The sequence below is a fragment of the Erythrolamprus reginae genome, chromosome 3 (assembly GCF_031021105.1).
Source record: "Erythrolamprus reginae isolate rEryReg1 chromosome 3, rEryReg1.hap1, whole genome shotgun sequence".
Taxonomy (NCBI): domain Eukaryota; kingdom Metazoa; phylum Chordata; class Lepidosauria; order Squamata; family Dipsadidae; genus Erythrolamprus; species Erythrolamprus reginae.
In genome coordinates, this window is record NC_091952.1 from 213,014,547 (window position 1) to 213,037,891 (window position 23,345).

Genomic DNA, 23,345 nt, shown 5'->3' on the forward strand with positions numbered 1-23,345 from the left:
CACCAAAGAATTTTTTTTGTGTCCAGTCACTCTTGGCCAATAAAGAATTCTATTCTATTCTTTCTATTCTATTCTATTCTATATTTGGTCTTTTGTTATAGGCCAGTTTGGTCTCTCCAATACTCAGTTGGTCTTCTTGGTATTCTAGCTTCAGTGCATCTTCTTCACTGTTGTTCAGATATCCTTCCAATAGTCTCCCCCCCCCCCTTGAACAATCTGGTGTATTTGCAGCACTCCATGCCCTTATTTTCCTTGAGAGTAGAGTCTGACAACATTATTGCATAGATGAAGGGCATGATTCATTATTATTATTATTATTATTATTTTCCTGGTCTTCCTACCTGGGGCTTTTAGTTATGCTTTAATCCATTTCACTATTCCAAATGTGTATCTAACGACTGGAATTGCCCAGCTGTTAATTGTCTTGGTGGTATTGGTCCTATTATTTTGGACTTTAAGATCTTCTCACTCTCTTGATATATTCATTTCTAGCCTTGTTCTTGACTTCAGTATATTTGATGTTGTCACCTTGAAGATTGTCCAGGTATTTGTAATGATTTTCTTCCACACTCTTGATGTTATTTCCATAGGACATCTTGATTTCTAGTTATTTCCATAGGGCATCATGACATCACTATTTTTTCCCATTTGATGGTAAGCATGCACATTTGTCCAGTCCAAACTCCATTGCAATATTGTGCATGTATATATAGGCAGTATTGAACAGCAATTCTATTTCAGATGGAGTTTATGGTTTGTTGCACAGTCAGCCAGATACTCAGATTGAAATTGGCATTTAATCCATTTATTGAGTCCTTCCCAAGGATCTGGGCTAGGCAGATGTTTAAGTTTGATAGTGTTAGAAGTATTTATTTTATTTATTTATTTATTAGATTTGTATGCCGTCCCTCTCCGTAGACTCGGGGCGGCTGTTGTAGGATGTAAATTATTCCAAGTAAAATTGTCTTTTGCAATTATTATTGACTATTTTTTAGATTGCTGTACATTTCCCAGATTAATTTGTTTTGCGAAATGGGCAATTATGTACATTTATGAAATCAATAAATAAAATAAAATTATACAGTGCTGTATTGCACTACAGTGCAGTACATATACTGTAAGTAGTCCTCAATTTACAGCCATTTGTTTAGTGATTGTTCAACGACATTGAAAAAAGTGGCTTATGACCAGTGGTGGGCTACTAGCCGGAACGCCTAATCGGCCTCGTCTCCGCAGCTCTGGAGGTCCCATGAGTTTCAGCAGAGTTATGCTGCTGCACCCATGCAGGTAGCAAAATCGTGCACAGAGAACGCAGGTGCACCCACATTCCAGCAAGGTTTTTTGCTTCCGCACATGCTACTAGTGGCCTAATATCTAGCATAAAAGTCAGTTTGGTTAGTGGTTAAGGTATCAGTTTTAGGCAAGACAATTGGGTAACCTTGGACCAGTAACTTTCATTTAGTCCTTTGAAGTAGGCAATGGGAAACCATTTCTGAAAAACCTTGTCAGGAAAACTGCAGGGACTCCTCAGACAGTGTTTGAAACTAATATGATTACATAAAAGAAAAAACATGGCTGGCCTTTCATACTCAAGGTAATCAGCTGTAGGCTCAATACTTAAAATATGCTCACCATTGTTTGCTATACTTGCTGGGGGTTTGAATGTTTGTATTTGAACATTATTTTGCACTGCTATTACTACTAGTTTTTTATCATCATTTCTATCACGCATCTCTTCCCACTTATGACTGTAACATGTTGCTTGTATCCTTAAATATTAATTTTTATTAATATTGTTTCCTGATTGCTTATTTGATCCCTATAACAATCATTAAGTGTTGTACTTCATGATTCTTGACAAATGTATATTTTATTTTATGTACATAGAGCACATATACCAAAGACAAATTCCTTATGTGTCCAATCACACTTGGCCAATAAAGAATTCTGTTCTGTTCTATTCTGCCTATTTTTAGCTTAGGTGTCAGTATTCAGTGAATAGGGTCGTAAGACATTAATGTGAAATCCATATCCATGACAAATTGCCTATACGGGAAGTGCTTATTTAACAATGATTTTTAAATGACCATTTGAAGTTGCAGTAGTGATGAAAAATTAACTTTAAGACCAATCCTCACTTTTATGAGCTTTGCAGGCCTGTAAAGCAAAGGAAAACTGAAGTAAGATTATAACTAGTCATGATTTCACTTAGTAACTGCTTCATTTAACAATCAATTTGCTGGTCCAAATTGTGATTGTTAAATGAAGGCTATCTATAGTTTAGTTGCCTTTATCTTACATATGTACTGGTCTCATCTCACAATCTTCTAACAGTTATAGTTAGTTTATTATAGTTTATTAGATTTGTATGCCGCCCCTCTCCGAAGACTTGGGGCGGCTCACAATATAACAGTGATACAATACATTACAAATCCAATAGTAGAAAGTTAAATCAATTTAAAAAAACATTAATATATAGTAAAATCCCTAACTATACAATCATACACATTCAACCTAATCCATCATACAGTAAGGCCGAAAAAATGGTAATTATCCCCATGCCTGGCGACAAAGCATTTTACAGAAGGCGAGGAGGGTGGGGGCTGTTTGAATCTCTGGAGGAAGTTGATTCCAGAGGGCTGGGGCCGCCACAGAGAAGGCTCTTTCCCTGGGTCCCACCAGCCAACATTGTTTGGTTGACGGGATCCGGAGAAGGCCAACTCTGTGGGACATAATCGGTCGCTGGGATTCGTGCGGCATACCACAAAATTAAATCCTGTTTCCTACATAAAATATTCACATAGTATAATTTTGAGTAATAGAGAAAAAGGTTGGGGAGAAGTTATTTGAATAAACCTTTGAATATTTTTTGGGGTTGTGTGTGTCCAAATTCTTTTCCATTAATAAACTTGGATAACATCTTTTGTAAAGGGATTTCAATTGCACTATATCAATTATTCACCAATACTTGTCCAATGGAACTTAGATGTTTTAATAATTTCAAGTTAACTTATTTTTTTTCTAATATGGTAATTCTTGTTGGAGACTTTTGTCTCTAACTTGCAATAAATTCTATAAGATTGAAGCGGGTCTTTTGTCTGGGGATATAAAATATATATTTTTGCTGTATATAATTTAGAGAAAATAAAAGGATTTTATTGTTATAAGATTCCTCATAAGTATGTTTCTAACTTTATATTATGTTCCTTGAAAACTTCAAAATCTTATCAGATCCCTTCTTAAACTGGGATCTATTTTTGCTAAAAGATAGGTAGTAAATAAATCCAAACAATCAATAAAAATGTATAAAGTTTTTTTCTCCCTAACTCTTCCAAACTATTCTTGTGTTAAGGCTTTAATTTAAATTCTGGTTGATTTAATGCATTTATTGTTTGAATGTATATGAATGTCCATCTTAAATTCATGGATCTGGGCAACTAACAGTTAAAATATTATAAAAAGATAACAATACAAACATATCAAAGTAAATGCCATAGATTTTGTGCCATAAATAGTGTTTTACATATACAGTATTTATAGCATGATAAAAATATTTAGGCCATTTACTCATTTCCCTTCTCAGTGTAACAATCTAAGTTAAAGCATTCCCAGCAGACTGTCTATTAACCTCTACTTTTGCTCAGTCAGTGAAGAAGACCTTATCATCCTCCTGGTCAAATTGTTTCTTTTTAATTTGAAATTTACCTTCCTATAATTTCAACCATAACAACACACGAGCACACAACAGATACAAACTTAAAGTAAACTGCTCTAAACTCAACTGCAGGAAATACGACTTTAGTTGATGCCTGGAACTCACTACCTGACTCTGTAGTATCATCACCTACCCCCAAAATTTACCCTTAGACTATCCACTGTTGATCTCTCCGGATTCCTAAGAGGTCAGTAAGGAGCATGCATAAGTGCACCAGCCAGGGCCACCATCAGGAATTTTGGGGCTCCATACAGCCTAAGTGTCTGCCCCCCCCTGCCATTTAAAAACTACTGCCCCCAAATCCCCGGCCATGCCCACCGTGGCCACACACCCTGGGCAAGCCCTCCCCCGGCCCTCTGAGGTCAAACACAGCCCTCTCTCACTCTCTTCCTTCCTCTCTCAAATCTTTCTTTCTTTCTCTCTTTCTCTTTCTCTATCTTGCTTTCTTCCTCTCTCTCTCTTCCTTCCTCTTTCTCTATCTTGCTTTCTTCCTCTCTCTCACTCCCTTCCTCTCTCATCTCTCTCTCTTTTTCTTTCTTTCTCTTTCTCTCTCTTCCCCCTCTTTCTCTATCTCTCCCCTCTTGCTCTCTCTCTCTTTTTCTCTCTTTCTCTCTCTTGTTTTCTTTCTCTCACTCTTTCTCTCTTTCGTTCTCTCTTGCTCTCTCTTTCTCTCCCCCCCTTTCTCTCTCTCTCTCTTTCTCACTTTCTCTCTATCTTGCTCTGTCGCTCTCACTCTCTCTCGTTCTCCGGACGCTGGCGAAAGTGATTTTCAATGTCCCTGCCAGCCCGCCCGGAACATTCAAATTTAGTAAAAAAAAGCCGGCAAAGGTTTTCTTTCTTTTTTTTCCGGCAAGAAAAACGTTGGCCGGCAGAGGAGAAAGAGAGGTGGATCGGGTGGGTGGGCGGGCATGCGGGGGGCAGCGGCGAGTAGCCAGGGGCGCGAGGGGGCTAGAGGAGTGGGGGGGCTGGGGGCGGCCACGGCGTGCGCGCCCTTGGAAAAGGGTGTGCGGGGCCGGAGGGGGCGTTTTGGGGTGTGCTGGCTAAGGCATGCGCAGCCTACAGCTACAGGGAACGCCCCAGCCGCCCCAGCCTCATTCACCAACGCCGCCACCCCGAAGGGGCTCCTACCTTCGCCGCGCGCTCCAAGAAAGGGCCGGTACTGCGCCTGTGCGAGCGAGGAGCTGGAGCTTGGCGTCGGCGCTGGTCACTGGGCACAAATTACTGCGGGCGCCAGAGGGCCGGCAAAACCATCTGGGCGGGGGGGCCCCTGACACCACTACCAGTAGTACCGCCCTATCGGTGGCCCTGGCACCAGCATGCCTTCCATCCCCTATCCGAATATTTCTCTTTACAGTAGTCCCTCGCTATACCGCGCTTCACCTACTGCGGCTTCACTTCATCGCGGGTTTTCAAGAAATATTAATGAGAAAAATCATTTGCGGATCTTCGCTGGTTCGGGGGTTTCTGAGGAAGTCAATCGGCAGATTTAAACAGCCCGCGGAACTCGATCAGCAGGTTTTTCAAAAAATATATATCTAAAATTGTAAATACTATATTTAAATACTGTATCTAAAATAAATACTGTGTGGGAAGGGTTTATAAACACTTAAAACAATGAAAACTTACCAAACAAGTACTATCAGTCGATAAATTCCCCATCGCAGATTTCACCGATCGCGGCCAGGTCTGGAACGTAACACCAGCGATAGGTGAGGTCTTACTGTACTAGTATATTTGAAGAATGTTTTACCACTTTTCAGTTGTTCTTTCTCAAGGCTAAACATGCAGCTTCTTCAATTTGTATTTATAGGTTTTAGTTTGTAGTCTCTGATTATTTTTGTTGCACTTCTGTTTCTGTTCTAGTCTGTCTGAATGTTTCTTAAATGCAGTATCCAGAAATTGACTTAGTAGTGATGGGATCTGATCAGTGCAGAATAAAATGGATCTATGTGATATACAGCATTTTTTTTCTTATGAAGGTTTTCAGGTCTTCTAGAGCAGTGTTTCCAAACCTTTGCAACTTAGATATTTGGACTTCAAGTCCCATAATTCCCCAGCCAGCAAATGCTGGCTGGGGAATTCTGGGAGTTGAAGTCCAAATATCTTCAAGTTGCCAAGGTTGGGAAACACTGTTCTAGAATATTAACTGTACCAATAAAGGACAATATTTCCAGGGTTGTAATGAAAGGTCTTTGATACTCTCTGAGCTTGCTTATTTTCTTGCAGATGTTTCATTACTCAAACTATATTACATCATTAGTGCTCTGGAAGAAAACAACCAAACTGAGGAAAGCCCTAAGGACTCGTCAATTTTAGTTGTTCCATCCAATTTTGTATTATCCAAAATGTGATAATTCCCTCATTTCTTAGTCCAACTCATAATAAAAATATTTAAATAAGGTATTTGAACCTTATTTTACTTCTCTAATTTGATGAACCACTATGGATGAACATTCTTTGAATAGTATAAGTTATGTTTTTCCTTTCATCCTATACTTAGTCTCTACTTAACTAACGTGCTGCTCAAATTTAATTAATTCTTTTTAAATGCTTTGCTGAAATAAAGATATTTTAAATGTATGCAATTTCCACCATTTTCCCCAAAGCTTGTTTTTAGAAAATATATAATTCTGGTAATTACCATGTTATTTTTAAGATGCTCATGGTACTACAGTACTTTATAATTTGTATGAAAACCTCTCAAGTATTGATGTCAAATTAGTAATTCCATATAGCCACCTTTTCTCCATTTTTGAAAATAGGAATGATAAACATTTATAATAATCTGACAAATAAGTAGTCAATATCTTCAATACTCATATGGTCTGCACATCTAAGCAGTCAAGAAATAGTCCCAGACCATGTTTCTATGAGTCCCATACTTTAATCTTGTCTTTCCTCATCCTACTTTTCACAAATTCTTGGTGATTTGCATACTTGTTTGTTTGTTAGAGAGATTAAAGCAAATAAGCAGGAAGTTGGGTATGTTCAGCTGCTTTATTATTAGCATTTTGCCACTGTACTGAGCATTTTTACTCTAAATGTATCTTAAAACCTTAAAGTTACGTGTGGACTATGCAACAGATAAACTGGTAAACTTCAATATTCAAAGCCTCAGTCAGATACTCAATCTGTGTTATCAGTTTAGATTAAAAAGAAGCTTCCTGTATTTTCATGTAAAAGTAGAATTGAAAAATGTATGGAAATCCTGTTGGCCAGCTCAACTTGAGTTTTACGTGTACCAATATTCTAATTTGATATCAGAAAGTATCTTCAGTGCATTACTCACTGAGCAGGTGTTCTAATAATTGAGAGATATTTTAAATGTGCACCTGTTACTCTGCCAGTTTCACATATAAAAGATTGAACTAAATCATGAACTAAGCTCTATTTTTCTATCAGAAAAATAACAGTAAATGGTAAGAATGACAGCTAGCAAACTGGATTTTGGTAATTCAGACACAAGGAACTTGGAAGAAAATGGTCAGTGACCTAACCAAAGTATTCATCTGGACTCCATGTCTTAACTTGGCATAGGTATCCTATTTCACTCTAACTTCTGAAGGCATGCTGTAATATCTTCTTCCAATTAACTCTTTAAACATTTAAGTTTTGCTCTGTAAGCACATTCAGATACCTCACAAAAATGTATTAAGAGGGCTCTCTTTCAGTATTTTTAATTTGGGAATATTGGGCACCCTGGCAATGCTTGTGCTTCTCTTCTACTAATAGAGTTTAACATTCCATAGTCTTTACAGTTCAGGGAGTGTATGTAGAATCCCCCCCCCCCTGTATAGAGATCCCTTATACCCAGGGATCTCTTGGGAGCCATAATGGAAAAAAGATTTTCTTCAGCACGTGGCCATTTTGTCTTATGGGATTCACAGGTTATTTGGGCAAGTCTCCCATGATAATTTCTGACAGGTTCACATCACCCTGCATCCTGTCGTCTAGCATTTATTGCACATGCTATGCCACTGAGGTAGTCCTAATGTAACTTGAAAAGAGAATATCCAAGACCTGGTGTGAGGGTTTTTTTTGGGGGGGGGGGAATCCACTAGATTTGGTAGACTACAACCCCTATGAACTTGGTCACATGGTCCAAATATTGCGAAGGGATCAGACGGGGGGAAACTAACTTCGAGGATCTGCTCACTGGAGAAATCGCCGACCTCTGTTGTGAGGGGTCCTGCAACTCCCCTGTTGAAACAGACGGAACCGGGTCTCCGCTGAGGCAGAAAATTCAAGCTTTTTGCGAAAGGCTGTCATTCGCAGGTGCCTTTCTTTAGTCCTTCCCAAACTTGATAACCGACAAAGTTTCCCTTGCTCGTGAAGGTCGAAAAACTTTTTCCAAGCCAAGAAGAGCAGCCGCCAGCAGGAGCGAACTGTGCCTGTCGAGGCGGGTTCTGTGGGGGCAGCTTAACTCTTGCGTCTGCGGGAGGCCACGAGGACTCCGGCAAAATGCCGCCTTTCCTTTCGGGGGGTGGTGGTGGTGTTCTCGGGCAATAAATAGCCCGTGGGACAAACAGATAAGGAAAGGACGCCGCTGCCGCTTTCTGTAGCGGGACGTTAAAACCCGACCTACTCTTTCCTCTCCTCCAAGGGCGGGAGGGAGAGCTGCGAGGTAGCCGGGTGTTGACTTGCCTGAGGGCTTCTGTCCCCAGCGCCCTGTCAACATTTGACGTCCCTTCCCCCACACTACACAACTTCCCTGCGTCCTCCTTTCCCGGGAGAGGAGGGGAGGAGCTTCCTCTCGGACTGAAAAGGCCACCGCGAGCGGAGGGGGGGGGAGGAGGAGGTTAGTGACCTGACCCTTTCCTCCCCCCCCTCCGCTTTTTAGGAGGTCTGGATTCTTGCATAAATTATGCCAGCAGTTGATGACGTTAGGAGGCGGAGCCTGGGGGGGGGAAGCGCGCGCCTCTTCCCTCCCTCCCTCCCGCTCGCCCACGGGAAGGGAGGGTGGATAGTGGCGTCGGGGGCGCGCCTCGTGGCGGGCGGAGGGAGCGCCAGCGAGCGGACAGGCAGGGGGCGGTAGCAGCGGCAGCCGCCTGGCTGGCTGGTGTGTCGCTCGGCTTCTGCGGACGCGCTCGGGAACTATCGGATTAAACTTGAATCGAGTTGAAATTACACAAAGGAGGGAAGCGGATCCGGGACCCGGGTGGAAACCTCGAGGACCCTCAGTGACCTCCCTTAGCCGGCCCGGATCGGGGGTAGTCATCCGCCCGCCTCGCTTTTGATCGCCCGGCCGAAACCAACTCCCGGCGCGGGCGCGCCTGTGTGTGTGGGTCTCTTCTCTCCGCGCTTGTTTGTTTGTTTGTTTGCGGGAGGAAGCGGTGTTCCCGGCCGCCCCCGGCTCTCTTCGCCCCCTTCGCTCCGCTTCCCAAGACGGCGTCGAGCCCATCCCGACCCGGTAAGTGACCTCGCCTTGAGAATCGGGGGAGAGAGAGCAACGGCGCACCGGCTCTGGAGCCGCCGCTGCTGCTGCCCGGCTGGCCGGGCCCCATAGCAGGTCGGGGGAGGGGTAAAGGAGAGCAATGGAGCCAGTGTGTGTGCGTGCGCGGATCCTCGCCCGGTTTCCGCCGGTGGCTGCTCTGGTCCATGTGCATCCCCGGGCCGAGGAGCTTTCCAGGATGTGGGGGTGGGGAGGGGGGGAGGGAAGCGAGAGAAAGGAAGGAGGAGGAAGCGAGCACACACCGGAGAGCGACTCCGGCGGCGCTTTTCTCTTTCTGACCTCTTCTCGCCTTCTCTCCGCCTCAACCCCTCTCCCCCTCCCCCGGTTCTCTTTCCTCGAGCGCAAGTTTGGAGGGCGATGAAAATAGGTGGAAAAGTTGGCGGAAAGTCTCCTCGCAGGCAGCGGGAGAAGCGGGGCCGGCGGTGGAACCGAAAGGGGCGCGCGGGGTGTGTGTTTGTGAGGGGGGGGGGGGGCTGAGTGAGGCGGAGGACCGAGGGGTGTGTATGAGGGGGGGACTCCCGGGGAACGGCTCTCCCTCCGCCCCTGCCGGCCATGCCGAGCGCTCCTGGCCCTGGCGAGCACAACAAGCGCTAAACAAAAGTGCGCGGGGGCCGGCCCTCCCTCCGTCCCCCCGCCTCCCGCTAGCCTGATCCGGGCGGGGAGAGTGAGGAGGGGGGGGGAGCTCATCCGCGCGGACACATGGAGCCGTTGGTTGGAGGCGGAGGAGAGAAAGAGCAGAGGGAGCCGAAGGAAATGGAGGTGATGGTGTGGCGCGCGGGGGGGGGGGGAGGTTGGCGGTGGCGGTAGCGGGTGGGTGGGTGGGTGGGTGGAGGGAGGGAGAGGCACGAGGTTGCGTCGGGGTTATTTGTCTTCTCTGAGGAGGAGCGGAGAGGTTGGCGGTGGGAGTGAAACGGGAGTCGCACGCGGGGGGGGGGGGGGCTTCCCTACTGTTTCCTAACAACCCAAGAAGAAAACTGAGGGGGGAGGTTGAGGAAAGAGGGAGGGAGAAAAGAAGAGAGAGAGAGACGCTGTCTAAGCGGGCAGGCGGCGGCAGCAACAACAACATAATAGAGACTTAACCCCGCGGACCAAGTCTGCTTCCCTTTCTCTCTCTCTCTCTCGGTGTATGTCTTTCTCCCCTCGCCCCCATCGCCACCTTTCGCCTGCGTGCTTCTGTCTCTTCTTCCCCTGGTCAGAAGCGGGTCGCCGAGAAGCTTTTCTCCACAGTGTCCATAGTTCCCCCCCCCCTTCCCGAAACCAAGGCCATTTTGAGGGTGAGCGGAAAAGGTGGTTTGAGGCCAGGCGGTCAGGGAGTAGTGTGTGCCTTGTTTAGGTTTTCATTCAGCCGAGGACGCGGGGCTAGCCAGGGATTTTGTTCCTACTCGGGCTGGGGCGGGTGGGTGCGTCGGTTGCGGGGCGCTGGGCTAGTGGAAGTGAGAAGCGGACGCTGTGGAGGGGGGGATGTTGGCGCGGGGGGGGGAGAATTCATGAGGGGGTGGGGAGAGTGTTGTGAGAGGGTCTCGGGGAGAAGGAGCAGCCATCATTATGCTGCATTTATCCCCCCCTCCCCATGGTTGTTGCATAAGGGGCACTCTCTCCTGGAGCCTTTTGACACCCTCTTCAACTGAGAATGGGGGGCAGTCCTGGGGCGGGCATCAGGCTTATGGGACGGGTCTGGGTAGGCAGTAAATTGGAGAGTTTCTCCAAAGCACTTTTGGATATTGCTCACGCTTTGCTTGGAAAGTAGTTTCTTCAAGGAGACAATAGACAAAAGAAAAGTAGCAGGACAAGGGGGATTTTCCTTTGAAATATTAAGGGAATGTTAGGTGCAACAGTCTACTCTTTTCTAGTTTGTTTTTGTTTGGTGAGATGTTCTGTATGCTTTTTTTAGTAGGCTTAGTTAGGTTTAAAAATAAAGTGATTTCCTCCCACTACTTTGGTCCTTATATATTTCAGTTTGGAAAGTTAAAATCTCAAGCCAGTCCCTGTCCTGCAAAAGAAATGAGTTCCTTAATTTTATTGCCTGAGCAGTAAGTCATGTTTTTAATTGAAGAATATCTATTTTTAGATATCATAATATGCACAATAAATACAAGAATAAAAAGTTGAATGTAATATTTCTCTTTTCTCACAGATCATCCTGTGTAACGGAGACAATAATAATAATAGTGACTATGACTCTAGCAGCATGGGTAGCTGATTTATCCCAATTATAAAGCCAGTTAGTTTGCAGTAATGTGTGAGTATTATTAATTTTAAAAATCAGAGTTGTTAATTAATTTTGTAGAAGCCATGATTCATAATTTCCTGTTAGAATACTACATCTGTTGCTTGAAGTGTGCTCGTTTTACTGCTGAACAGCAGAGGCTCTCAGTCTTTAACCTAAAATGGCAGCTTAATTTGACTAGGGCCCCATTCATTGACAATGATAATAAAAAGGCTGAAAGCTAAATGTAGCTGAATACATGGTTTAGAACACAACTGAGAATTCTACCTTCCTTTATAGGGTATACAGAGATCACAGCTTGCATCAAGACTATGAAAGCCCCCCCCCCCAAAAAAAAACCCCTATAGTAAATGTAGGATTGATTTATGAAGAACACATGGTTAATAATTGGCAAGATAATGTAGTGATCATGAAATAACCAGTTCTAAAATAGAAGGGAAAAGTTTTCACTGGGTTTGGAGATGTGAGATATATTTATATATTATATATTTTTATGTGAACTGTAAAACAGGTGAACTGTCACTCATATATAAAAACAAAATTGGTTTTTTGGCCATCATTTTAATAACAATTCAGAATGTAACGTATTTTTGACAAATTTAAATGTTCAAAAAACAATCATTGGAAATTGAGTGTAATTCTTACTAAAGGTGTCCGGTTTTAAAAAATACACAAATAGCATATTTTTATTACGTTTTACTATGTTACTACTAGGCTCTAGGGGAGCCCATTTTGTAAAGGTTATCCATTTCCTAAGTTTAATTAGAAGTATACAAATTTTAGAAACTGCTGCTACCTTTTTCATGCAATTTTAAAACAGGTGGGAATGTTTTTATTGATTTTTCAAATAAATGGTTGTTGAAATAAGATATTTGGCATATTTAAGAACTGCAAATATATGTAGTTTTTAAATGCTATGCATCACATCTGAAAACTTTCTATGAGTGAAAAGATATTTTAACTCACAGTAACTTGATAATTTTATGACATTATTGTAAAACTCTTCCGTGGCAAGAAGATTGTATTGATTTCTGATTTTGAAGATTGATTGAAAAATTCTAGAAGATTCAGACTGCACTGTTAATAACATAAAGCATTTATTTGTTAATTTTGTCTGAATCTGGAAGTTGAACAGAAATTCTTTCAACTTATGTAGAACAGTTTCCCATAGTTCACATTGCGGATTTGGAAAACTTGAAAAATCTTCATCTTCTAAATGGGAAATATTCTTTCACATATAAAACAATACCTATTATGAAAAAAAACATGATATTAGACATATGTTATGTGGCCGAAGATTCACAGATGTAAAGCTAAATGCATCTTTCGGTTGCTGAAAGTTCAGGTGGAGATAGATTCTTGAGAGGCATTTTAAGATTTTCTGCAGCACAGGACAGGGAAATAACCTTAACATTTTGAATGTCTGACTTATCTTTACAGTATGCTCAGTCTTTGAACTTAGCATAATATTTGAAAAGAAAACAATATCTTTCCTTCTAAGAGACAGTGATAGGTGTAAATTTTGGCTGATTTCTAAAGCTACTAGAATTTGAAGCTCTGTGGCATTAATTGCTGGGGAGAGCTTCTGTAAGCTATTTTGGGGAGATGTGAAAAATGGAGATCAATAAAGCATTTTGTAGGGCTTTTTCTTTCAAGACCTGTGAATCTAGTCATTTCAGTTATGTTGGGTTGTAGAAACCTCATATCTCAATGTGGCTCTAGATTTTATGTGGACATTCCATTTGCCACATCTTGAGTAACCATGCAAATTATGCACAATCTTAAACATCTGCGCATAGCTCTAGAAACCATAGTTCAATAGGAGATTCCAGTTGTATGTGGGTGTTTTGAAATTGCATATCAGATTTTATGTTCTATTGAGGAAACACAGTTGTACCCACAACAAGCATGATTGCCACATAGTGCGGAACAATCCTTGCTGTGGAACATATCAGATACCCTCAACTTAGAAACTTTTATTCAGTAATATGTCTGGCAACAGTATTAATGTTTTGAGATTATTAGAAGAAGTACTGATTCCATGCATTACCATAAATCATATCTGAATGGTCTGTTTGCTTTTAGTTTATTTCAGAGAGATAGCCAACAGTTATGTTTTATACATAATAATTTAGGGGCAAAAGAAACATTATATTCCAGAAATTTTCTTTTGGATAATCATTCTGTATTAAGTAGTGATGCTTTATCACATTTGTCTATTACTATAAGATTCAGTTACAGTCTATATACATTCATTAATATCTGAGATGCCAATATTCAGAAACCCATCACTAGAACACAGGCGTGTCTCTTTTATTGTAATTTTTTTTTCTTTGTAATGGAAGTGTATATATGCTTTTTCAGTACTTATTTCTGGGTAAGTATTTTTAGGATTAAGTAAAATATTTAGGTACAGTATGATTGGAAAGATTATGTAGTTTTTCTCACCACCCCATCCTTGTGTGCAAAGCAGATTAGTTATTAACTATGTATTATGGTTTCTTAAATAAGCTACAATTGTCTATTCATCCAACTGCAGATCCAACCTAATTTGAACATATTATAGAATATCATAAATTATGAGTTGATCCATTGCTTTCACGTTAAATTAGAAGTAAAATACTCTTTTATTCCCCTGATCAATGGTTTGTATAATTGCCAATATCTACAAACTTTTCTGAATTAAATACTCTAAAGTTTGAAATACATTCTAAAATGTTTAAGCGGTTACGAAGTGATTACTTTCTACCTTTCAGCATTATCTTTGATTCTGTAAATGTGAAGTTATGTAAATACTTGAGCATTTTACACTGTTAAAAAGTATAATTTTGATCTTTTAAAATCCTAAATTAAGACTAAAGACTAGGTAGTATCCACCATATATTAAAATGAAAATGGTTTGGTTAGTTTCTGTAGGCTATATGCTATATAAGATTTATTTGTTGATTTGGGACTTTTTAATTCATTTTTTTAACATTCATAGTTTTTGTAACAACCATATAAATCAGATTTTTTTATATTGTGGTAAACTAGTTTGAAATTACATTGAATCCGTTGAATTATTAAGCTGATTCCAGCAATATAGGATAAACAGTCCTCAACTTATAACCATAGTTGAGTGCAAAATTTCTGTTGCCAAGCAAGACAGTTGTTAAGTGAGTTATGCCCCAATTTTACCATCTTTCTTGCTACCTTTAAGTGAATTACTACAATTGTTAAGTTAGTAATATGGTTGTTAAGTCTGGCTTCCTTATTGCCTTTGTTAGAAAATTGCAAAGAGCGATCACATGACCTGGGGACATTGCAACCGTCATATTTGCTAGTTGCCCAGCATTCTAGATTTTGATCACATGACTATGAAGATGCTACAATAGTCATACATGTGAAAAATCATCATAGGTCACATTTTCAGTGTTGTAACTTCAAACAGTCACTAAATGAATGGTTGTAAATCAAGAGCTACATGTATTTTGATGTTTGCTCACCCAAAATTTAGTGTTTGGCGTCATGAGATAGTTGAGTTTAACCTAATTGCCAGTATTTCATGTTTATCTAATTGCTGGCAACGTTTCTCTGTTTGGGCTTCCAGTATTCCAAGATAGAATGTGGATAATATGTACATAAAAGAACAATATCTATTTATAATTTCCAAGGAAGTGAATCTGGCTGATATAACATACCCAAAAATCCATTTTATATGTTCAGATAAAAGATGTAGTCCTGAATAAGAAAGCAGAGGTTTGAAATGATCATACTAGGACAAGGCTGTCAAACTCCCGGCCCACGCACTGCCATGCCCAAGCATGGTTCAGCGAAGGGGAAAAAAGTCCGATCTGTCACGTGATACTGCTGTGATGATGTGAATTTGACACCCCTGCACTAGGGAATATCAGTTCAACAGGAACTTGAAAAAAGTAGCGGCAAAAATAGTCAGTACTTACGCTAGAGATTTCCAGGGTCCTCAAACCCAAGTTCATAGGACTGAATTTCCGATTAGAAAATAGGAATATGATAGACTGAATAATGAAAATTTGAATATACTATGAAATTTGTATTTATTCAATCTTAGGCATAAAATGAATTTTCAGAGTGAAGTAAGAGTATTTGATGAGATCTTTCTGTAGACCTGGGAGAATTTTCACTGTAGATGTTAACTTGATCAAGCTTGTAAAAAATTGATGTTAGTGCTTGTGATAGCAGTCTTCCAATACTGTATTTGAGGGGCTGCCACAGAGAGGAAGGGGTCAAGCTATTTTCCAACACACCTGAAGGCCAGACACAGAATAATGGATGGAAACTGATCAAGGAGAGATTCAACCTAGAAATAAGGAGAAATTTTCTGACAGTGAGAATAATCAACCAAAGAACAGATTGTCTTCAGGAAGTTGTGGAAGCTTCATCACTGGAAGCTTTCAAGAAGAGATTGAACTGCCATCTGTCAGAAATGATGTAGGGTCTCCTGCTTGGGTTGGGGGTTGGACTAGATGAGCTACACTCTGTTAATCTAAAAATAAGTGGAAAGTGGTATACTTCTACAGAAATTTGGAATTTGAGTTTCTCTATTTTACATAGCTCAGTATCATTTACTATGGACATTTTATTGAAACCATACGGAACTTGTGAATATCTTTTTGGCATAGTACGTTCTCACGGTAGGAATTCAAACTGAAAACTTGCTATCTTAATTAATTGTTCCTAAATTTTGCCTACAATTTGCTTTCCTATAATAAGACATTACTGTATTCTCTATTCTGCATTGCAGAATTATTTAATAGGTCTTGATCTCCCTGCTGCCTTTTCTCTTAGTTTCCTCTTGTATGAAATTTCCAGTACTCTTCTTGTTCATCTCTGCAGCTTTTGGGTTTTTTTCTGATTTGTTTTTAAAATTTAGTTCCCATTAGTGATAATAGAACTTGAGCTGAGTTAAGCAATAAAAGATATAATAAAGTGGTTCTTATATTTGAAAAGATACTTTTGTTGAAGCTTAACATACTCCATGTAGTTATTTCAGACCATTTTATTTATTTCTTCTAAATAGATAGAATATTTATTTATTTATTGTATTTATATGCCGTTTATTCCAAACTGACTCAGAGCAACAAGTCTTGTCCAGTTTGTGCACTGCAAATTTAATTTACTTCATTTCTTAATCCAATTCATTAATAAAAGAATAGGAAGAATATATTGCCCTAATTGAGAGACTATGACCTACCTCTTGATATTTCAGTTTATAAAGAATAGCTGATTAGCAATATTTGACTGTTATGGTCAAGTCACTTGTGCTTTTACCTACTAGAAATGATATCTAGCTCATATGTAAGTAGAATGCTAATCAGAATATCATAAAAGTATTTTGTCCGATACTTTACTCAGTTAAGATTCAGCTGAGTTTTCCCACAATCTACTAAGCAATTTAAAGTAAGATTAATATATTGCTATATATTCTTACAAATTCATGCTGGGGTCTGGTAATTACTGGTTACATATTTTAGAATCTACTCAACAAACTTCAGTTATTTGTTTATCTATTTCCCCACTGTTATTATTTTTATAAATGTTTACAAATAACTCAAGGTGGCACACATACAGCACACTTTCCTTTTCTTATTTTCTCCACAACAAAACCCTTTGAGATTGGTTGGACTAAATGAGTGACTGGCCCAAAGTTAACCAGCTGGCTTTAATGTCTAATGTAGAATTTGAACTTCTTGTCTTCTGCTTTCAATCCTAGTGCCTTAACCACAAGGCAAGTGGTTCCAAAACTTTTTCAGTCCACCCCCCCACCCCTTGGTACTACAAACTGATCTTCAGTGCCTGCCACCCCAGGTGACTGGGTGCGTATGGCCAACTTGTAAAATGTGGTGAAACTCACCTAATAATGCTCTTGCTTAGCAACCAAAATTTTGGGCTCAATTGTGGTCATAAGTTCTTTCTTTCTTTCTTTCTTTCTTTCTTTCTTTCTTTCTCCTCCCTCCCTCCCCCCTTTTCTTTCTGTCTTCCTTCCCACCATCTTCTTTCTTTCTTTCTTTCTTTCTTTCTTTCTTTCTTTCTTTCTTTCTTTCTTTCTCTCTCTTTCTTTCTATCTCTCTCCCCCCCTTTCTCTTTGCCCTTCCTTCCTTCCCTCCCTCCCATCCCGGAGGGCCACGCATTTCCCCTGCCAATCCTCCATACAAACCACCGACCCTGTTTCTGCAGAGTCAGAGCCTGCAGGGCAATCTGAAGAGGGGAGGGGGATGCCGTGCCTCCCATGCTGGTTCTGCGGAACTTGGGGCTCTGAAGCAGCCCACTGGCTTCCAACCTGGCACTGTGGGCCAAGTTCCCAGAGTGGCGTCAGCAGTCAGCTGGGCCGATCTGCAAACACAGCAGGCAGGTGGCTGGGTGAGAAGCAAGTTGACTGCTTCGGAGCCTCAAGCGCTTCGGAGTTGGCAGTGGTGGAAGGCAGCTTCTGCAGCATCCCCCTCTCCTCTCTGGATCACCCTGCAAGACGGGGGTGGGTGGGCTCTGGCTTTGCACAAACCGGGCAGGCACATGTGCAGCAGCTCCAAGACATTGGCTTGCCCTTCCGCCACCCCTCTCAACGTCTGCATTTCCACCAAGGGCCGTTTCCCCCCCCACACACCTACCCAGTGACCGGGCCAGGCTGGATGCTGTCCTCAGAGGGCAATTGGGTATGAGGGGCCACCGGGGAGGTTTTGTGGAAAGCCACTAAGCATGGCAGGGGTGCAGGGAAGGGAATAGGCTGCTACCGATCTTCCCTGCCACGCCAACATGCTTTCTTGCCTTTCATGTGCCCTCTTAGTGCTCCCCTGCCACCCCCACCCTTGCCTCTTAGTGCTCCCCTAAGTTATCCCACTGTCCCCCAGGGGGCAGCATCACCCGCTTTGGGAATCACTGCACTAGACCAAATATTGATATTAGACTGACTGATCTATATACCTTCATTTTCTTTCTTTTTGTAGACAAGGCCACACTGATTATCTTCCAATATTCTGCAGGATAGACACTTGATCATTCTTCCTTATTTATAGCCGTAATATTTGTGTATTTGAGTGACTAACAATCAGAACCATCTTAGAAACTCTTAATACAAATAAACTCACCAAGGGTAATACAAATTACAGGTGCATCATAAGAGATTAAAAAAACCCAAAGTCATATGTTCACTAGAACATAACAATGTTAAAAGCATGCCTTTCTCTTGGACTATAGTGTAAAGACAGCTCTTCTGGAGACTATGGATTCACTTGATCCATAGTCTCAAAACAACTGTTTTTGGAGAGATTTAATTCCAATCTGTACTGATAAAATATGCTCTTTTCAGAAAAGATGTTCTGATAGTGGTTTTCTAGCCTTTCTAAGAATGGAAAAAACCCCCCAACAATAACCCAGGAACAAACTGGGGTTTTTTAATTATTCTGATTGAACAAAAAGTTTGATATTAAAGTATGAGAAAAACAAGTACAGTATATGAAGTCACATGCAGAATCCTAAGTATGTTTTCACACACTTATCTTTTGTAAGATTTATTAGAACATCTGCTAAAGGAAAATGATGTTTTCAGGACTAGTAATTATATGTATATGTATGGAAACTTAATTGACTACAATTTAATAGTTTTTAAAATTACGTAAGAATTCTCATTGGAATATTTTTTTATATTTTTCTTCGAATATCCTCTAGTATACTTAGGTCCAGTTTTCCCTTTTTTGCGGCTGAGCCCCATTAATATGCAACTAATTTTAATTGGCAATCTTTAGGGAATTGGTCTGCTCATAATACATAGGCATGAATCATCATATAACAATGACAGTATTCATCACTGAGTAGTAGTGCATTCCTAAAACTCATGCCTGTGGTCAAGTCTGTCTATCATAATAGAAAATTACCTTGAAGTAGACCCCACTGAACAGATCCATTGTTGTGGATCATTTTTAATGGGGTTTTTTTGGAAAGTGCATAAACACAAATAGAAAACAGAAAACAGATTAAAAAGTACAAACAATAAAGCAGAAGTAAACAAGGAAACAAAAAAAAGCTTGTGGCTTTCTAATATATCATTACTGCAATAAATTTTGAAAATTGAATATATTGCTGTAAATAGCTTAAAATATAGTTGAAGGTGAATAGAACCATGGTCAACATAATATAAATCACCACTCCACACAAAAACTACAATACAATGTCAAAATGGAAAGTATGTTTGGATTTAAATATCACATAAAAGAGAACATGAACTCTATATCCGTGTTGGCAAATCTTTTCGGCATTGTATATTAAAATGGGAGTGCACGCAAACACGTGATGGACTGCCAAAAACCATAAGAGCAGCTCCCTACCATGTGCATAACTGGTTTCTGGTGCACATGTACATGCAAAGACCAGCTGGCTGGCATGCATGTGCATGTCGGAAACCAGTTCAACTTCCAGAGCATACATGCATGTCAGGAAGCTGCTCTTCTGGTTTCTGGTGCTCCTGCATGTGTGAAAACCAGTGCGCTGGAACCCGGAAGAGCAACAGGCAATGGCTGGCGTGCCCGGAGAGATGGCTCTGTGTGCTACCTCTGGTATGCATGCCATAGGTTTGCCATCACTGCTATATATATTCACTTCTCCCTTCCAAATTATTGGTTGAAGTATATAACAATATATCAGAGTATTGTTCAGTAATTATTTCTCCTTTGGATTAATTTTGATGCAAGGTTTAAAGTGCAAAAAATCATATTCCCACAACTAGTGGGATAATTAAATGATCTTTCCAGTAAAAAACAGAAAATAACCTTGTGGCAATTAATGTGTACACAGGTAATTCATTATACCTAGACTGAATGTGTGGTTTAGCAAAATTTAATAAGAGTGTCAGTTTGGAATGGAATTTCTATTTCTACAGTTTGTTTCATTCTGATATGAATAACGATTGACAACAAGTATTGTTTCAAAAGTGTTGCTGTATGAAAAACATTTGGTGATTATGATAGACCTCCTTCAAGCTGAATACAAATATAATTTCAGAATGATTCTATTTTGTAGTAATCTTGAGAAATAATTAAATAAACTTTTAATAATTATAATATATTTAATTGCATAATGTTTTTGATGCTGCATGAGTTCAACAGGGCTAAAAGTGTATTTTTGTTGATTTCATTTACAATTGGTGTAGTGTCCTAATAGCCAGTCAGCAGTGATGGATTTCAGTTGCCCTGATGCCGTTTTCCTATTGTGACAGCGTGTTAGTGAAACATTTCACCATTTTCATCACTGACTGCACTTAGATTATAGGGAAAGAAGTTCAAGTGTGAATGCAGAAAATGGATCTTCAGTGACATTTCATAGTCTCGTATGCTGTAAGAAGTTTGGCAACCAATAATCTGGACTTACTCTTTTTCTATGTTCGTACAACACTTATATTTATTATTGCATGATCTCTTATAAATTGTTTCTTTTTGTTTGTATCGATCAAACATATTTATGCAGACCATCTGGAAATCTTGCACCTTCTATAGAATTAGCTGAGCCATAAGGAGATATAATCCACTCTGAGACCCATGTTAAACAAATTAGCATGGTAATACAGTTTAAAGTTCAGAATTCCTAATCCACCCTCTATTTTGAATAATTTTGGATTTCAAATGGGTTCTATAGAAATGAAAACTTGATTTGGTTGGTTGCTCCAAAGTTTACAAATTCCATTATAAAATGTAGTATTCCCAGAAATAGAATTTTTATCATTTATGTTCTTGATAAAGAGTTCAGAAATCATCCCTTAACTAACAAACAATGAACAAACAATACCAGGCTGGTTATTTTATTTTTACTATGTTCGCTTTGCACCACATTTATTCTATCTTAGCAATTAATTTGCTTGATATAACTCCATCCTATTTACCACATAATGTATGGTAAGTGAAAAACTATTTTATCATTCCTTCTTCTATAACAATGCTATATAATTTATGTATTAGAATAATAAAAATTCATAGTGTTGTGTCAAAATTGTGTGAAGTTTCTTTTAACTCATACTGAAGGAGAAAGTTTCTAAAATAAATAAATTAGAAAACAATTTGTGCATAGAGTTCTGAATATTTTAAAATTAGTTTTGAATGATCTAATGGAATAATGGGACTATGATGAATTATGGAATGGATCTATGGGTTTGACATAGTTCATTTACAAATTGTATGACTTTAAAACTGGTTATATAATTGTAACATGATTTATACTAATGAAAAAAATCTTTAAAAGTATACTATATTTGAAAAAAAATGAAATATTTACATTGAATAATCAACCTCATTGACAATTTTAACTAAAAATTTGGGATGCTTGAACAGTTATATACAACTGTCTTGCTCTTGTTTATAGTGGATAAGTGCATATTTGCATATAAAAAGTTTTAACTTTCAATGAATAGCATTTGAAATTGGATAAGGACATTTCTCAAAAATATTTGGAGAACCACTGTATTTTAAATGGAGACAGAGCTAAGCCATATGGACAAATAGTTCAACTTTATATAAGACAGCTTCTTAAAAGTGCTTTTGCTTGCCCCATTTGTATGCAGGTTAACTTGATATAGGTACTAAATATAGCTACGACCAATTTATAAAACCTTTTTCTCACAGGCAAGGACTGTGTATGGTTATAATGTGCACAGTATTCAGATTGCTTGTTGACAAGTATGCACATGGAAGGATGAGGTTAATTATACACTGAAGTTACTGTCGGGCAAAATGTTATGGTTCCTAAATTATAGTAGGTTTTTTTAACAGTACTTCTTCTGAATCTGAAAGACTCCAAGGTTTCCTTAAAAGTAGTCACTTGAACATTTTGTTTGTGAATCTTGGTGTTCAGACCCATTGGGAAACCATTATTTCCCATCCTTAACCCTAGCCTTTTCTCTTTCTTCCCTTTCTATTCTATTTCTTCTACAACAAATGGTATTTAATCATTCATTCATTCGATTTTTATGCTGCCCTTCTCCTTAGACTCAGGGCGGCTTACATGTTAGCAATAGCACTTTTTAACAGAGCCAGCATATTTCCCCCACAATCCGGGTCCTCGGCTGAGTCAACATTGAGCAGGTGATGAGATTTGAACCACTGATTTACAGATCTACAGTCAGCTTCAGTGGCCTGCAGTACAGCACTCTACTTGCTGCGCCACCCCGGCTATATACAACAGTGATTTTCAACCTTTTTTGAGCCACGACACATTTTTTACATTTACAAAATCCTGGGGCACATCACCAACCAAAATGACACAAAATGACACCCCAAGACACTCTCCTTTCTTTTTCCATCCCTGTCTCCTTCACACCCATATGTGTGTGTGTGTGTGTGTTATTCTTTGGGTGCTTTTTATCATATGCTTTAAATCAAGAGTCACTTCTCCCTCTCTTTTGTTTCCCTCTCTTTCTTCTCATTCTCTGTCTCAATCATTTTCCCATTTCTCTTTTTTCCTCCCCTTTTTGTTCATTTCTCTCTCTCTCCCTTCCTCTCCTTTTCTCTCTCTCTCTCTCTTGCTTTCTCTCTCACTCTTGCTTTCTCTCTCTCTCTCTTTCTTTCTCTCTCTCTCTCACTCTCTGTCAGCAAAATGTTGTGAGACCAGAACCTGAGCTTCCTTCTTCGCGGCACACCTGACCATGTCTCGCGGCACACTAGTGTGCCATGGCACACTGGTTGAAAAACACTGATCTACAAGGATAGGTGAAGATTGGGTAGCTATAAACTACTCTATCCTCACCTATAATCTGCAAGGCATCTTACTGGAGTGGAATGTGGAGTGCATCAGACCAAATGTCATAGATGGCGGCAGTTGAAGCACCCCTGCAGTTGCAAGCATGGGTGGGTTGCCAAATGCCTGAGTTTTGATCAAGAATTTAGATCAGGGGCACAGCAAAAGTGTCCTCCTTGATCCACAGCTGAGCTTAGAACACCATCTCAGCTATGGTGAGG

At 40.1% G+C, this 23,345-nt stretch overlaps 1 protein-coding gene across 1 annotated transcript in view; it reads left to right on the top strand.

Annotated features, from left to right (window-relative positions):
• The first annotated feature begins 8,704 nt into the window (after window positions 1–8,704).
• Window positions 8,705–23,345, top strand: part of CHD7 (chromodomain helicase DNA binding protein 7) — a 184,683-nt gene continuing 170,042 nt past the window's right edge. Inside the window, exons 1-2 of the mRNA XM_070747811.1 lie at window positions 8,705–9,125; window positions 11,302–11,406. The gene's annotated coding sequence lies outside the window, so the exon portion shown is untranslated. The remainder of the gene's footprint in view (window positions 9,126–11,301; window positions 11,407–23,345) is intronic.